We start from the raw sequence: 13,825 nt of genomic DNA on the forward strand, positions 1-13,825 counted from the left end.
TATTGTTAGATCTGTGACACTTATTCAATGCTATTGTATCGTACCTGTAATAAGTATATCCTTTGTTACGCGTATTGTATTGTGTTTCTTCTGCTTCAGGTTTTTTGGCTGGTTTTGTCTCCTCCACACAGAGTCACAGCATAATTCCTGGCACTATTGACTTTAATAAATATATTTTCACTTGTACTTTTGTGTATGACTATCCTTTGCATGTAAACCGCCCACCGCACACCTGTTGTAGCGGAAAAAATTGTGAGGGAAGTCGGCCCAGGCTGAAAAATGTACGAGGGTAAACGCGCGAGCAGCCCTCCGGACACGTGCCGCGCACCGCAGCAGCCCTCCACTCGAGCGCCGCCTGCCGCGCACGGAAAAAATCACGAAAAAAAAGTCGGCGCGACTGTGGCGCTGCCCTGGCGGGTTCCAGGCGTTTCTCATTGCCGTAGGTTCTCAACACCATCTTACTACTCACGTGTCCTCTGGTGCTGTCGCATCGTTCCATGAGTATCTGTTTGTCCGCGTGCAGCCATAGAAGCCATCTTAATCTGTAACTTTGAATTTCAAACACGTCTAGTGCCATTTACTTGTCTCTTTAATGGCGTTTTTCCGCAGATTATATTTCACTGGCTTGCACTGTGGCATGGAGGAGTGCTCAGACACCCTCCCAGGTGTATATCGCTCGCTAAGCGACCACTGGTTTGCCAATTCCGAACGATGCGCAGCTACCCAGAACTGACGAGCCGCAAACACGGCGAAACACGTGTCCTCTGGTGCTGTCACATCGTTCCATGAGTATCTGTTTCTCTGCGTGCAGCCATAGAAGTATCTTAATCTGTAATTTTCAATTTCAAACACGTCAGTAGTAATAGGTGGGGGCTAGTTCAGACCCTAGGTGCCTGGTTCGAACCCCCACAGTGGGGGCCGACTTCACTCGCGAATTTTTTCCCGCGCGTGGCGGGCGGCGCGTGTGCGGAGGGTTGTCCGCGCGGTTACCGGCTGGGGGAGGGCTGAGCGTGCACTTATCGTAGCGTATTTTTCAGGCTGGGCCGACTTCTTTCGCCATTTTTCCACCTGAGCCGACTTCCATCAGAATTTTTTTCCGGTACAACAGGTGTGCACTGGGCGGTTTACATGGAAGTATAGACATGCAAAGGATAGCTATACACAAAAGTACAAGTGAAAATATATTTATTAAAGTCAATAGTGCAAGGAATTATGCTGTGACTCTGTGTGGAGGAGAGAAACACAGCCAAAAAACCTGAAGCAGAACAAACACAATACAATACATGTAACAAAGATTATACTTATTACAGGTACGATACAATAGCATTGAATAGGTATCACAGATCAAACACAATATTTTTTATTAACTGTAATTATACACACCAGTTTTAAATGAATCTGAATTAAAATGGGGTAGCACATTTAATCAAAGAAGATATTCTTAATCAATACGATTACAATCAAAATTGCAAGTTTTATTATAAAAATTCTTATGAGAAGAAAAATTATTATGTGACGTGAGAACAATCATTGCATCACAGGAGTTCGAATTACAGCTTTGATTACAAGTTCTGATAGATGTAAGTCATTTCGAGCACAATATGGAAGCTAAGTTTAATATTCCAACATGACACAAATTTCATTAATCAGTTTCTTATGAAGTGAATAGCGCAGACATAAGGCAATAATGCGAATCAACACGATCAACACATAGTATTAATATAGAACCAATCCTCCAACATGTAGGGAAATAATACCTACACAATACCATATCAAAACGAGAAACGGTCACCACATTTAATCATTAAAGAAGGCATTCTTAATCAGTATGATTACAAACAAAATTACAAGTTGTATTATAAAAAGTCTAATATTCCTATACGTGAGAACCATCATTGCAATAGCGGGAAGTTCTGATAGTTGTATGTAATTAACTGTGAACATCAGAGACCCTGGAAGACCATGGGACAAGAACGACACGAACGCAAGAGGAAATAAAATCTATACCACTACAAAGAAGATATTCTTAATCAAAACAACAGAGAAGAATGATCAATCATTTTAACTATGATAAAATCGTCCTCGTGACATAATCTAATCGAACACTACACAATTTTCATTCTAAGAGACACTACAAACCTTAATTTGTTTTATGAATCCAACAAAAAGAGATATGTTAAACATGAACTTCACCACATAGCACGCTCCTAGCCAACAACCAGCTCTAATGATATCTGTCCTGATTTGTTGAAGACGGGTGCCGATAGATGTATGTAATTAATTGTGAACAGCAGAGACCCTGGAAGACCACGGAACACGAATGACAAGAACTACAGGAACACAAGAGGAAATCAAATCTATACCACTACAAAGAAGATACTCTTAATCAATATGATTACAATGAAGATTACAAGTTGTATTATAAAAAGTTTAATATTCCTATACGTGAGAACCATCATTGCAATAGTGTGAATATCTGTCATAACATTTCGAGCGCAATAGGGAATCTAAGTTTCATATCCCAATATTACACAAATTTTAATTAACCAGTTTCTAATTAAGGGAACAGCATAGACGTAAGGAAATAATGAGAAACAACACAATCAATCGCTACAATTAATAGAGAGCCAAACCTGCGCACTATCCAACAGATAAGGAAATAATAGCTAATCAATCTATCAAAAGGAGAAATATTACAAATTTAACACTATAGCTCAGACTTAACACTGAAGAACAGAGGAACTCTCTAAGGGGCGCCACGTAAACAACAACAGAGGAAAATAATCTATCATTAAACCATCATATAATCATCTTCGTGATTTAATCTAATCAAACAACATACAATTTTCATTCTAACAAACACTATGAACCTTGATGGAGGTATCCAAGACGTAGAAAATATGCACTGCTTTCATCTCGGTTTTCACTGTTTCCCTCACAGCCAGGAGACCATATGTCTCTATCTATGCGACCAAAACGAAGCGACTGCGCATGCTTTATCACTCAAAGGGTCGGGGGCTATGTTCCTTCCTCCAGCAAACAGGGCGCTCTCGAAGTCAGATAAGATAGTACAAAGGCGATATATTTTATTGTACATCCTAAATAGATGTTGGCATTATACGCAGGGATCACTATCTTTTCACAACCTTTCCTTGAAACGGAAGTCTTTGGTTAAAGTAGATCACAAGTGGGATAAGTTTCTACATAGGCGATATTTTACCGAACATGTAGAGAAAGTCCAAAGTATTCAACTATAGAAACAATACTCAATCAAAAACTAGAAACAAATTTAATTGCATCATTTGTTTGATAGCTTGAAAGTTCTACATAGAGGAACCACTCAGAAATATCAAATGTGACGTACAACTCAGAGACATGAGGCATTCCCATCTCAGAGATTATTTTTACTAATGTCAACCGAGTGAACAATTGAAACAAATACGACACAATGCACATATAATGCCCAACTCATAGAATATCAATCGAGTGAACACCTGAAACAAAGACAAAGCAATAATTAATTCAGACAAATCATTTCTAAGCAAGCAGCGTCAATACACCACAGAATCTGTATAGAAACTTGTCATTTTCAGTGAATAAACAAGATCGACGAGTGGCTTCAAGCGATAAGTGAGTGATGGATGAAAGCCGACAACCCCAACACCAACATCAGGTTGTGGAAGGGAGGGTTCTAGTGTGGCCTTTGCACATAGAATCATTGAAAGCACACATTTTTTTCTTACTCATCACATCTTTTTTGTAAATCAATATCCATAATTGTCATGGCAGGTGGATATTAATAACATTCTAAACTAGATAATAAATTTTTAAACAATAAAATGAGCATAGATATGCTTTTAATTAAGTGCAGAGGCACACTCTAAAACAGAACAGTCAATTGCTCTACATTGAAGAGATGGACGGATTTTGTACTCGCTACCATAAGTCATGGGAAGATATGACAAAAAGCTGCTTCGAAAAGGAAGAGCTGCGAAACGATTCGATTATCGCTGCATTTCAATACGTCCTAGACATGGTCGTATTCGGAGATATGGTCCAAATTACGGAATTGAAGGTTCAAGAACTTGGATGCCGAATCTACAATACTTATAAAAATATCTGCACATCAACGTCGGAAGGGCCGCTGGGATTGATGGCGGAGTTTTTGAGGTTTGCTAACGAGGAATTGAAATACACTAGACCAGACGTAATTGTACTCATTGCAATGGGCATTGCAGTCATCAAGAAAGCAGTGAGATCAAATTATCATATACAAGCGGTCTATATCGCACGATTCATTACGGATTTGTTGAAATTACACATATCTGAGATGGAAAGTACATAAAATCTTATCACATGATATGTTCCACTACCACGGCAACGCAATTACTTTCTTCTACCAGTTCTGGCAATGATGTCGAATGAGCAGAAGTTCAATATTGTCGTGCAAGGTCTGATGTATCGTCACTTATTGAAACTCAATAAACATATCAACTGCGGTGGACCACCGGACGATTTTCATCTAATACCGTCTTGTGCGCCATTCAAGAATCTTCATACAAAGAACGGAAACATCAATAAGAGATTGTGCAAGCTCATCGCAACAAAGTGCAAGCTGCTGAAACGATACAAATGCGGCGACAACGTATCGATTGCATTAATCAACGCTGGATTCAAGCGACCGATAATAAGACATCATTATGTAATACATTCCGAATTCATCAATCAACACAACAAACGAAAACTTCAGAGATTGGAATAGGACAATTGTAATTTATCGAAATAAACAAGTGTAAATTGAAATAATAAATAAATGAAATTTTTGTCATCAGTATAATGAATTCCACGCATCGCAACGAAAACAGCTTATATTTGGTTGGATAGATTGAACACCATGATTGCTGACGAAACGAATATTCCACACTGTGTGCAAGAATACTATTATGGAATCAGAGCTAACCATCAAATAGGTTTTACCAGACTACACTGTGTACAACTTCAACACCCGAAGGATAGAATTGCCGGAGAAGGATCGGTCATTGAAATTTGAGGCATGATACATCAGTCTTTGCCTTTACAAAAAAAAAAAAAAAAGAAAAAGAAAAGGAGAAGGATCACTAATCTTTTGTGAAAACTTATCACATTTCATGAATTTAATTCCACAGTGCATGTATATTTCTCAAACAGTTGCACTAGCCCAGACGTAGTAAAAGAAGAAGAAAAGGTGTCTTTGACAAGCAACGCGATTGGAGTCAGTCATTCAGTCATTTCATTCATCTCATCCTCTCATCGCTTCACGTAACCGCCATTAACTGGGCCCTCATGTCACGATCCGTGGCCAATTGCCCCGTGCTATGCGCCACTGCGGAGAAAGACGAAGAAGAAGAAGAAGGAGTGCGGAATAAATATTTTCGTCAACACAGTTGTCCGTTTGTATGACTAGGGGATAGAAGTCGGTCCAGGACGCACATTCCCCCACGGCGTGAGTCGTGACGTTGCCCACATACGTGAGGCCGACAACGGCAAGCCCTATCACCACCACCACCACCACCTTGTATGACTAGGAAAAATGAGCCGTCCAAGATAGGGCAAAACGGGAAATAAGGCAAGATAACTGATTGCGGCGGGATAAGTCAAAGCATTCGCGACACAGCGTCATCAACTTTTACAACTGCATTCGGGTTCAGTGCCTGCGAGATAATACGAAGCATTCGCGAAAAGCGAATCTATTATCAAATGCCGCGATGCAAATGGAGGATTTTACAAGCATGATGTGCGGGCGAAGTCTACACTGCTAATCACGTAATCTTCGTAACACACCGCACACAAACGTATATGAAATAATTTCCAAGTGGCAATCAGATATTGGGAGAAACGGATCACACAACAGCCATCAGAAATGCTTAAACAATATACAATGAAGATGGGCGTTATGCATACACACACACAATGGAAGATATGTTATATTAATTATATTAAGCAGATCAGCGCAGGTCAGCACAGGTCACACATAAACGTACATCCAATTCACAAAATATAATCGAGATTTCCTGTACCCATGCAGAAAAAGTATCACATTATTTTATGGCGAATTCGGGGGGGGGGGGGATATGTTTATTGCGAAAAAAAAGAGGCAGGTAAAAAGGAAAGGTCAGCGGCGAATTCGGGTGGTCATTTCGGAGCAACTTTTTTTTGCCAGATCTCGAGCAGTCATGTTCGCTTGGTCAAAATGAAGCAAATCTCGCATGTTCGCGTGGCGCTTTTCGAGCGCTCCGAATTTGCTAGCTAGCACTTTTTTTGCCCGGTCTCAAAACGATCGAGCAGCAGATTGCTGAACTGTGTCCGGTGTCGTCACATCCGCACTGCAACGGTGGCGAGTGCCCTCATTGGCCCGCATGTTGAAATCACGTGGTTTAGCAGACGACAGAACTCGAAGACTTCCGACCGCGACGCCCCTAGCGTGATCCAAGTACCTAAAACCGCTAGATTCCTAGCAATCATGTTCGGGTGGCAACGGTCACGTGATCCAGCTCGGTCGCCGACCTAACAATTTCCGAGCGCTCGGCCGTTTTGCTACGAAATGACCACCCGAATTCGCTATTAGTTTCATAGCATCCGGGCACTACAAATGGAAAGGCCATACTTTAATTTTATAAATTTTTAGCTCATAACGTTGTAAAATGCAAACTCCACACTAAAGATCATTTTCTTCTTTGAATTTTCAAAGTCAAAACTGCACGCTATTCCTTGAATTTTTTAATAGATTAAAAAGTTGTGCATATAGCCACACATACTATACAAGATATTTGATTGTGGCTTCAATGCTAAAATTTATCGATTCACTTCCAGAAGAAATGGAGACTATCACACATCAGTAGGTGTTAAATTAAATTTTGAACGGATGTTGCGATTTCTGATCAGTGTTGCAGAATGTGTAATTTCTCGATACGCAAGCTTTAGCTCGCTCACTTTGACAAGCACTCTTTTGTGGCGATGACAGAGAATATCAATCGAAGAGTTTGATATTTTCTATATACAGTACATCGCGTCTTGGATACCTCCATCAAGGTTCATAGTGTTTGTTAGAATGAAAATTGTATATTATTTGATTAGACTAAGCCACGAAGATGATTTTATGATGGTTCAATGATAGATTATTTTCCTCTGTTGTTGTTTACGTGGCGCCGCTTAGAGTGTTCCTCTGTTCTTCAGTGTTAAATCTGTACTATAGTGTTAAATTTGTAATATTTCTCCTCTTGATAGATTGACTAGCTATTATTTCCCTATCTGTTGGATGGTGCGCAGGTTTGGCTCTCTATTAATTGTAGCTGTTGATTGTGTTGTTTCTCATTATTTCCTTACGTCTATGCTGTTCACTTAATTAGAAACTGGTTAATTAAAAGTTGTGTAATATTGGAATATGAAACTTAGATTCCCTATTGCGCTCGAAATGTTATGACAGATATTCACACTATTCAATGATGGTTCTCACGTATAGGAATATTAAACTTTTTATAATACAACTTGTAATCTTCATTGTAATCATATTGATTAAGAGTATCTTCTTTGTAGTGGTATAGATTTTATTTCCTCTTGTGTTCGTGTAGTTCTTGTCGTTTGTGTTCCGTGGTCTTCCAGGGTCTCTGCTGTTCACAATTAATTACATACATCTATTGGCACCCGTCTTCAACAAATCAGGGCAGATATCATTAGAGCTGGTTGTTGGCTAGGAGCGTGCTATGTGGTAAAGTTCATTTTTAACATATCTATTTTTTGTGTTGGATTCATAAAACAAAGTAAGGTTTGTAGTGTCTCTTAGAATGAAAATTGTGTAGTGTTCGATTAGATTATGTCACGAGGACGATTTTATCATAGTTAAAACGATAGATTATTCTTCTCTATTGTTTTGATTAAGAATATCTTCTTTGTAGTGGTATAGATTTTATTTCCTCTTGCGTTCGTGTCGTTCTTGTCCCATGGTCTCCCAGGGTCTCTGATGTTCACAGTTAATTACATACAACTATCAGAACTTCCCGCTATTGCAATGATGGTTCTCACGTATAGGAATATTAGACTTTTTATAATACAACTTGTAATTTTGTTTGTATACTGATTAAGAATATCTTCTTTAATGATTAAATGTGGTGACCGTTTCTCGATTTGATATGGTATTGTGTAGGTATTATTTCCCTACATGTTGGTGGATTGGTTCTATATTAATACTATGTGTTGATCGTGTTGATTCGCATTATTGCCTTATGTCTGCGCTATTCACTTCATAAGAAACTGATTAATTAAATTTGTGTCATGTTGGAATATTAAACTTAGATTAAACATATTGTGATCGAAATGACTTACACCTATCAGAACTTGCAATCAAAGCTGTAATTCGAACTCCTGTGATGCAATGATTGTTCTCACGTCACATAATAATTTTTCTTCTGATAAGAATTTTTATAATAAAACTTGCAATTTTGATTGTAATCGTATTGATTAAGAATATATTCTTTGATTAAATGTGCTACCCCATTTTAATTCATATTCATTTAAAACTTGTGTGTATAATTACAGTTAATAAAAATATTGTGTTTCATCTGTGATACCTATTCAATGCTATTGTATCGTATCTGTAATAAGTATAATCTTTGTTACATGTATTCTATTGTGTTTGTTCTGCTTCAGGTTTTTTTGGCTGTGTTTCTCCCCTCCACACAGAGTCACAGCATAATTCCTGGCACTATTGACTTTAATAAATATATATTCACTTTTGTGTATGGCTATCCTTTGCATGTCTATACTTGCATGTAAACCACCCACTGCACACCTGTTGTACCGGAAAAAAATTCTGATGGAAGTCGGCCCAGGTGGAAAAATGGCGAAAGAAGTCCCCAGCCTGAAAAATACGCTATGATAAGCGCACGCGCAGCCCTCCCCCCCGCCGGTAAGCGCTCGGACAACCCTCCGCACACGCGCGGGAAAAAATTCGCGAGTGAAGTCGGCCCAGACACTGTGCGGGTTCGAACCAGGTACCTAGGGTCTGAACTAGCCCCTACCTATTACTACTCATGTCTAGTGTCATTTACTTGTCTCTTTAATGGCTTTTTCCCGCAGATTATATTTCACTGGCTTGCACTGTGGCATGGAGGAGTGCTCAGTCACCCTCCCAGGTGTATATCGCTCGCTGAGCGACCCCTGGTTTGCCAATTCAGAACGATGCGCAGCTACCCAAGGCTGACGAGCCGCAAACACGGCGAAACACGTGTCCTCTGGAGCTGTCGCATCGTTAGATGAATATCTATTTCTCTGCGTGCAGCCATAGAAGCCATCTTAATCTGTAATTTTGAATTTCAAACAAGTCTAGTGTCATTTACTTGTCTCTTTAATGGCTTTTCCCGCAGATTATATTTCACTGGCTTGCACTGTGGCATGGAGAAGTGCTCAGTCACCGTCCCAGGTGTATATCGCTCGCTGAGCGACCTCTGGTTTGCCAATTCAGAACGATTCGCAGCTACCCAGAGCTGACGAGCCGCAAACACGGCGAAACACGTGTCCTCTGGAGCTGTCGCATCGTTCCATGAATATCTATTTCTCTGCGTGCAGCCATAGAAGCCATCTTAATCTGTAATTTTGAATTTCAAACAAGTCTAGTGTCATTTACTTGTCTCTTTAATGGCTTTTTCCCGCAGATTATATTTCACTGGCTTGCACTGTGTCATGGAGGAGCGCTCAGTCACCCTCCCAGGTGTATATCGCTCGCTGAGCGACCTCTGGTTTGCCAATTCAGAACGATTCGCAGCTACCCAGAGCTGACGAGCCGCAAACACGGCGAAACACGTGTCCTCTGGTGCTGTCGCATCGTTCCATGAATATCTATTTCTCTGCGTGCAGCCATAGAAGCCATCTTAATCCAGGGTGTCGGAGCGAACCGAAAACCGGAACCGAAAACCGAAAAAAACCGCTATTTTGGTGCGAACCGGAACGGAATCGAAACCGTATAAGTTTTTTTCGCTCAGGAGGGAAACCGAAAAATATATTTAACGGTTTTCGGTCCAAGAAAAAACTTCGCCGGTTTGGACTACGGATAGGCGAATGAAACAGACGTCGTGTGCTCTGAAGTCATGTCATGGATACTATACGAGGGTTACGGTTACGGTGGAATGTATGTCAGTATACTAGGACCCTTAGGCTCCCTTTGTAATGGTTTATCGTTCGCGCACGCACACAGACTTAGAGGTACATGTGATTCTCTAGCAATGTGCCGTAGTGTTCGTTTTAATTTGATCCCCGCAAACTCTCCTCAACGAAACAGCGACACAAGGGGGCTGCATAACGGCTTCTTTATCGGCAATGTCGCGCAACGCGTCCCTTGTTTGAGAGCAGCTAAGTCGAATACATTTACGTATACGCGAGGGCAAGCCCGTGCAAGTGGCAACTCTTTTGTGGACAGGACACGAAGAAAATAAAACGGAGCCGTCGAGCGCGTTTGTGAGTGAAGGTGTTCCTCGATTTGTCTCCTACTCGTGCGGTGGTGCTTGCTGGCTAGACAGTAGCAACAGACATTCGGATGGGACGCGATCGCTCCAATCCAGCAAGAAAGTACTTTACGTATGACATCACGACAAACAAGTCCGTTTGTAGCATGTGCTTCAAGAAAGGAGAAAGCCCATTTGAACAGACAGTAACCTACAGGAACCAGGAGCTACCAATTTCACAGCTGTCTATTAATATTAAATAGAATGTATGCGGAATAAACGGGTTTACATTTTGTAACATCGATTTTTGTTTGTGGGGATGAATATTCCCAGAAGAAGAGGAACCGGTTAAAAACCGGTATGAACCGTTATTTTTTTGCTCCGGAGCAGAACCGGTACCGAATCGTTTATGATGTAACCGGAACGAAAACCGGAACGAAAAACGTTTCGGTTCGACACCCTGTCTTAATCTGTAATTTTGAATTTCAAACAAGTCTAGTGTCATTTACTTGTCTCTTTAATGGCTTTTCCCCACAGATTATATTTCACTGGCTTGCACTGTGGCATGGAGGAGCGCTCAGTCACCCTCCCAGGTGTATATCGCTCGCTGAGCGACCTCTGGTTTGCCAATTCAGAACGATTCGCAGCTGCCCAGAGCTGACGAGCCGCAAACACGTCGAAACACGTGTCCTCTGGTGCTGTCGCATCGTTCCATGAATATCTATTTCTCTGCGTGCAGCCATAGAAGCCATCTTAATCTGTAATTTTGAATTTCAAACAAGTCTAGTGTCATTTACTTGTCTCTTTAATGGCTTTTCCCCACAGATTATATTTCACTGGCTTGCACTGTGGCATGGAGGAGCGCTCAGTCACCCTCCCAGGTGCATATCGCTCGCTGAGCGACCCCTGGTTTGCGAATTCAGAACGATGCGCAGCTACCCAGGGCTGACGAGCCGCAAACACGGCGAAACACGTGTCCTCTGGAGCTGTCGCATCGTTCCATGAATATCTATTTCTCTGCGTGCAGCCATAGAAGCCATCTTAATCTGTAATTTTGAATTTCAAACAAGTCTAGTGTCATTTACTTGTCTCTTTAATGGCTTTTTCCCGCAGAATATATTTCACTGGCTTGCACTGTGGCATGGAGGAGCGCTCAGTCACCCTCCCAGGTGTATATCGCTCGCTGAGCGACCTCTGGTTTGCCAATTCAGAACGATTCGCAGCTACCCAGAACTGACGAGCCGCAAACACGGCGAAACACGTGTCCTCTGGTGCTGTCGCATCGTGCAGCCATAGAAGCCATCTTAATCTGTAATTTTGAATTTCAAACAAGTCTAGTGTCATTTACTTGTCTCTTTAATGGCTTTTCCCCACAGATTATATTTCACTGGCTTGCACTGTGGCATGGAGGAGCGCTCAGTCACCCTCCCAGGTGTATATCGCTCGCTGAGCGACCTCTGGTTTGCCAATTCAGAACGATTCGCAGCTACCCAGAGCTGACGAGCCGCAAACACGGCGAAACACGTGTCCTCTGGTGCTGTCGCATCGTTCCATGAATATCTATTTCTCTGCGTGCAGCCATAGAAGCCATCTTAATCTGTAATTTTGAATTTCAAACAAGTCTAGTGTCATTTACTTGTCTCTTTAATGGCTTTTCCCCACAGATTATATTTCACTGGCTTGCACTGTGGCATGGAGGAGCGCTCAGTCACCCTCCCAGGTGTATATCGCTCGCTGAGCGACCTCTGGTTTGCCAATTCAGAACGATTCGCAGCTGCCCAGAGCTGACGAGCCGCAAACACGTCGAAACACGTGTCCTCTGGTGCTGTCGCATCGTTCCATGAATATCTATTTCTCTGCGTGCAGCCATAGAAGCCATCTTAATCTGTAATTTTGAATTTCAAACAAGTCTAGTGTCATTTACTTGTCTCTTTAATGGCTTTTCCCCACAGATTATATTTCACTGGCTTGCACTGTGGCATGGAGGAGCGCTCAGTCACCCTCCCAGGTGCATATCGCTCGCTGAGCGACCCCTGGTTTGCGAATTCAGAACGATGCGCAGCTACCCAGGGCTGACGAGCCGCAAACACGGCGAAACACGTGTCCTCTGGAGCTGTCGCATCGTTCCATGAATATCTATTTCTCTGCGTGCAGCCATAGAAGCCATCTTAATCTGTAATTTTGAATTTCAAACAAGTCTAGTGTCATTTACTTGTCGCTTTAATGGCTTTTTCCCGCAGAATATATTTCACTGGCTTGCACTGTGGCATGGAGGAGCGCTCAGTCACCCTCCCAGGTGTATATCGCTCGCTGAGCGACCTCTGGTTTGCCAATTCAGAACGATTCGCAGCTACCCAGAGCTGACGAGCCGCAAACACGGCGAAACACGTGTCCTCTGGTGCTGTCGCATCGTGCAGCCATAGAAGCCATCTTAATCTGTAATTTTGAATTTCAAACAAGTCTAGTGTCATTTACTTGTCTCTTTAATGGCTTTTCCCCACAGATTATATTTCACTGGCTTGCACTGTGGCATGGAGGAGCGCTCAGTCACCCTCCCAGGTGTATATCGCTCGCTGAGCGACCTCTGGTTTGCCAATTCAGAACGATTCGCAGCTACCCAGAGCTGACGAGCCGCAAACACGGCGAAACACGTGTCCTCTGGTGCTGTCGCATCGTTCCATGAATATCTATTTCTCTGCGTGCAGCCATAGAAGCCATCTTAATCTGTAATTTTGAATTTCAAACAAGTCTAGTGTCATTTACTTGTCTCTTTAATGGCTTTTCCCCACAGATTATATTTCACTGGCTTGCACTGTGGCATGGAGGAGCGCTCAGTCACCCTCCCAGGTGTATATCGCTCGCTGAGCGACCCCTGGTTTGCCAATTCAGAACGATGCGCAGCTACCCAGGGCTGACGAGCCGCAAACACGGCGAAACACGTGTCCTCTGGAGCTGTCGCATCGTTCCATGAATATCTATTTCTCTGCGTGCAGCCATAGAAGCCATCTTAATCTGTAATTTTGAATTTCAAACAAGTCTAGTGTCATTTACTTGTCTCTTTAATGGCTTTTTCCCGCAGATTATATTTCACTGGCTTGCACTGTGGCATGGAGGAGCGCTCAGTCACCCTCCCAGGTGTATATCGCTCGCTGAGCGACCTCTGGTTTGCCAATTCAGAACGATTCGCAGCTACCCAGAGCTGACGAGCCGCAAACACGGCGAAACACGTGTCCTCTGGTGCTGTCGCATCGTTCCATGAATATCTATTTCTCTGCGTGCAGCCATAGAAGCCATCTTAATCTGTAATTTTGAATTTCAAACAAGTCTAGTGTCATTTACTTGTCTCTTTAATG

This window comes from Ornithodoros turicata, chromosome 8 (assembly GCF_037126465.1).
Source record: "Ornithodoros turicata isolate Travis chromosome 8, ASM3712646v1, whole genome shotgun sequence".
In the NCBI taxonomy this organism is placed as follows: domain Eukaryota; kingdom Metazoa; phylum Arthropoda; class Arachnida; order Ixodida; family Argasidae; genus Ornithodoros; species Ornithodoros turicata.